Below are 5,142 nucleotides of genomic sequence, written 5' to 3'. Positions count from 1 at the left end.
GTGAATTAAAAAAAAAAAAAAACAAAAAAAACCAAGACCCATTTACATGCTGCAAGAGACTCATTTCAGTCCAAAAGTCACATGCAGATTGAAAGTGAGGAGATGGAGGGACACCTGGGTGGCTCAGTGATTGTGCATCTGCCTTTAACTCAGGGCATGATTCCAGAGTCCCAGGATTGAATCCCACATCAGGCTCCCTGCATTGAGCCCGCTTCTCCTTCCACCTGTGTCTCTGCCTCTCTGTGTCTCGTGAAAAATGAATAAAATCTTAAAAAAAAAAAGAAAGTGAGGGAATGGAGAAATATTTATCATGCAAACGGATGCCAGAAGAAAGCTGGGGTAGCAATAGTTATATTGGCAAAATAGACTTTTAAAACAAAGTCTGTAACAAAAGACAGAAGGACACTATATAATAATAAAGGGGACAGTCCAATAAGAGGTTATAACAACTGTAAATATGTAAGCACCCAATGTGGGAACGCCAAATATGTAAAAAGTTAATAACAATGAAGAAATCAGTGATAGTAATATGATAATAGGAGTTGACTTTCACACCCCACTTACATCAACGAGTAGATCACCCAAATAGAAAAATATTGACTTTGAATGACACATTGGATCACATGGATTTAACAGATACATTTAGAATACTCCATCCTAAAACAGCAGAACACACATTCTTTTCAGGTGCACACAGAACAATTTCAAGAATAGAACACATTTTAGGCCACAAAACATGGCTCCAAAAATTCAAGACTGATGTTATAGCATCCATCTTTTCTGACCACAATGAACTATGAACAAACCACAATAAAACATCTGGAAAGAACACCAATACATGGAGGTTAAATAACGTACTATTTAACAATTTGAATGGGTCAATCAGCCAATAAATCAAAGAAGAATTAAAAAGTTACATGGAAATAAATGAAAATGAAAGCACGGTAGTCCCGAATCTTTGAGATGCGGCAAAAGTAGGATGTTTATAGCAACACAGACATACCTCAAGAAGCAAGAAAAAATCTCAAACAACTTAACCTTGTACCTAAAGGAGCTATAAAAAGAATGACAAACAAAAATCAATCCCAGAAAAAAGAAAGAAGTAGTAAAGATTAGAGCAGAAATAAATGATATAGAAAGTAAAAAAAATAAATAGATAAAAATAAAAAATAAAAACAACAAAACAAATCAGACACCAGATTACATTAACTAATATATAGAAAACCAAGGAGTCCACAAAAGGAACCGTTTGAACTAATAAACCTATTCAGTAAAGTCAAAGTATACAAAATAACAATATAGAAATAATTTGCTTCTATACTAATAATAAATTATCTAACAAAATAAATTAAGAAAAGAATCCCATTTCTTGCCCTGTAGTCTGGAGTCCATGCAGGCCTTCACACCCTACAAAATCCCAGTCAGGCTTCAGGCATGGTGACCAGCCTGCGAATCAATGGACTGTTGCCCTACATGAATGAGAATTTCATTTTCAGAGCCTCTGCCACCATGGAAGACATGGTGATGAGTGTCAAAATTATCCAAAATCACCTCATGGAATCTCAGCTGGATACCATTTTGTAGAATCTGAAGATTTGGCCATAGCCAAGAGGAGTTTGCATAAAATTAATGAGAAACTCCTTCCAGGACCCACAACTTTACTTAGCTTATAGCTGCACCAAGCTGGTGCATCTGGGCTCATAGAACAATGGAGCTCAGTGCCCTTAGTGGTCATCTGTGCAACCCCTCATTTTATACAGGAGAAAAAAGTATGGCTGAGAAAAAAGAAGATGTTTTGGCCAAGACAGAATATTTTAAACTGAACTATGCCACTTACATGAAGCAACCAGATAACAGCCCTGAGTATTCCTTCTTTGTGGGGTAACTGACTCTAAATTATGTGGAAGATGGCATGCTGTATGAATTCTTCATTAAAGTCTATCCCTCATACTGGGAGGCAAGGTGATTTTGAACCAAACAGGCATGTTTAAGGACTATGGTTTTATGAAAACCACAGATGAACTGGAATAGAAGTGAGCCTTGACTGACTGCCAGTGCTCCACTGGGGCCTACAGCAGTGCAGCTGAGCATGGCAATCCTCCAAGTGAGCCATAGTGATGTCAGTGGATTGTAGTCAGATGCACAGTTACAGCTATGACCACTATTACCGGCAGTACCAGAACGATTATGCCCAGTGGTGCTATGACCAGAACACAGGCAGCTAAAGGTACAGCTGTCCCCAGTATAGTTATACCGAAGCACTATAGACATATGAAGAATTTGGAGATGACATATTAGAGGACCCCATGCCACAGATGAATGTGATTGAGGCCAACAAGGAGTTCATGGAGCAGAGTAAGGACCTGTAGGGTGCACAAATGGACTGTTACTGGCAGTCCCTGGACTCAGTGTCTTTGGACATCCCTACCAGAATAGCCAGGACAAAGAACAAGCCAGAAAGGACTGTGTGAAGGAGATAAAAGACTCCTTTTTAACAATAATGACAACAAAAATATATTGGAAAAACTTTTAAGTTTTTGAAATGTTTTGTAAGATTTTGGTAATTGATAATTCTAAGATTATGATTATTCCTGCAACACTGCTTCCTTCATTTGACAGAGGGACACTTGAGTTTGAAAACCAAGGAACCAACTCTTAATGGTTGAACAAGTTTCCAAAAAAAAAAAAAAAAAGAAGGAAAGAAAGAAAGAAAAAAATGAAAAAAAAATGAAAGCAATCCTGTTTGTGATAGCATCAAAAAATAAATAAAATGCTTAGGAATAAATAATCGTGGATGCAAAAGGCATGTACACTGAAAACTCCAATTCATTGCTGAAAAGAATTTTTATTTTTTTTTTATTTTTTTTTTATTTTTATTTTTTGAAAAGAATTTTTAAAAGATACAGGTAAATGGAAAGGTATCTTGTGTTCATGAGATGGAAGACTTACTGTTGTTAAAATGTCCATAGTACCCAAAACAATGTACAGATTCAATGTAGTCTTTATCATGATTACTATGGCATTTTTCACAAAATGAAAAGAATAATCCTAAAATTCATATGGAACTAAAAAGGACCTCAAAGAACCAAAACAAAGAAGAACAAAGCTAGAGGACATACACTTCCTGTTTTTAAAACATATGACAAAGCTACAGTAATTAAAATATATACTGGACAAAAACAGACATGTAGACCAGTGGAACGAAATAGAGCACTCAGAAATAAATCCACACGTATATGCTCTTCTACTGATTTTTTGGCAAGATTGCCACAATTGGGAGCACACAGTGGGGAAAAGATAGCCTCTTCAATAATGATTCTGGGAAAACTGGATATGCACAGGCAAAAGAATGATATTGGACCCTCATCTTACTATACACATTTGTCAAGTCAAAATAAATACTTTAAGAAGAAAAGCTTTATGACATTGGTCTTGGCACTGATTTCTTGGGCATGACATCAGAAGCACAGGCAACAAAAGCATAAATAGACAAGTCAGTGTATCAAACAAAAGACTTCTGCATGGCAAAGGAAAAATCAACAGAATGAAAAAGTGGAATAGAAAAATCAACAGGATGAAATGGAGAACATATTTTCAAGCCATATCTGTGATAAGAGAGAGGTTAATACTCAGTATATATAGAACTCATGTAATTCAATAGCAAAGTAAATGAATGACCCAATTAAAAACAGTCAAATGCCTTCAATAAAGACAGTTCTCCAGAAAAACACATACAAATGGCTAACAAGTATATGAAAAGATGGTCAACTTCACTAGTCATCAGAGAAATGCAAATCAAAAATCATTTAGATAGCACCTTTACCTGTTGAGATTGCCATTATTAAACAAACAAAAAACAACAAGTGTTGGCAACCATGTGGAAAAATTAGAACCCTTGTACATTGTTAATGGGAATGCAAATTGGTAAAGCCATTGTGGAAAATAGTCCAGGGGATCCTCAAAATATTAGTAATAGAACTACTATGTGATCTAGCAATCCTACTTCTGGGTATTTATCCAAAGGAACTGAAGTCATGATCTTGAAGAGGTGTTTGCTCTCCTATGTTCATTGCATCATTATCCACAATAGCCAAGAAATAGAAACAACCCAGATTTCTATTGACAGATGATATTAGAAAAAGAAAATGTGGAATACATATAATGAATATGATCCAGCCATAACAAAATCCTGTTATGTGCTATAACATGGATGAATTTTGAGGACATTTTCCTAAGTGAATAAGCCAGTTACAGAAGGGTAAATATGCATAATTCCACTTACATCAGTTATCTAAGATAGCCAAAATCATTGAAGCAGAAAGTAGAATGTTGGTTACCAGTAGCTGGGAGGAGGATAAATGGGAGTTGCTTTTCAGTGAGTATGAAATTTCAGTCATAAAAGAATAAAAGTTCTAGAACTTACTGCATAATATTATGCTTATCATTAGCAATACTGTACACTTAAATTTTTATTAAGAGGGTAGATTTCTTGTTATGTGTTGCTTATCACAATAGTTGTCTGAAATGTAGTGGTAGCTAGATGGAAGAAGGGAGTTGAAGGGCCATACTAACATGAGGTAGTTAGGGTTATAGTAGGAAATGGAAAAAGATCTGATTTAGGATACTAATAGATTTCACCTCTTTTCCTAGTCAATTATTCATGTATATGAATATGAATTCTGGTAGGTTTTTTCCATGTGTTTATATCCCTTATATTCCTCAGTGCAGTTTTGGATAGAAAGCAACATCTTGAAATGAAACAATGTTTTATATACAACGTTTTAAATACATAGTATTTCCCAAATAAACAAGTTTTGAAAATACATTTACAGTTTATATGCCAAAGTGTGGATTTTTCAGGATCCAAAATGGCAGGCATCAGTTGATACTCAAATATATTTGGATTCAATTTCCCTTGATAACTACTATTCAAAGTTGTTTTTCTATGGCATGCATACTCATGGCATGTATCTTGTAAAAGTAAATTTAATTTAATTTGATTCACATTAATTTAATTCAGTTTAACTCACAGGCATTATTAAGGTTTCAGTTACTTTAAGGCTACAATTTTGGCTTAGTCTGCAATCTATAGAATATGCAAGCCTGAATGTACAGTGTGCTACCAAGGTTATAAAAAAATCA

General features: G+C 35.0%; 1 pseudogene; it reads left to right on the top strand.

Annotated features, from left to right (window-relative positions):
• Positions 1-1,434: 1,434 nt before the first annotated feature.
• On the top strand, positions 1,435-2,471 carry LOC140607764 (tRNA selenocysteine 1-associated protein 1-like; annotated as a pseudogene).
• Positions 2,472-5,142: the final 2,671 nt, after the last annotated feature.

The sequence above is a fragment of the Canis lupus genome, chromosome 17 (assembly GCF_048164855.1).
Source record: "Canis lupus baileyi chromosome 17, mCanLup2.hap1, whole genome shotgun sequence".
In the NCBI taxonomy this organism is placed as follows: Eukaryota; Metazoa; Chordata; class Mammalia; order Carnivora; family Canidae; genus Canis; species Canis lupus.
This window is presented reverse-complemented; position numbering and strand designations above follow the sequence as displayed.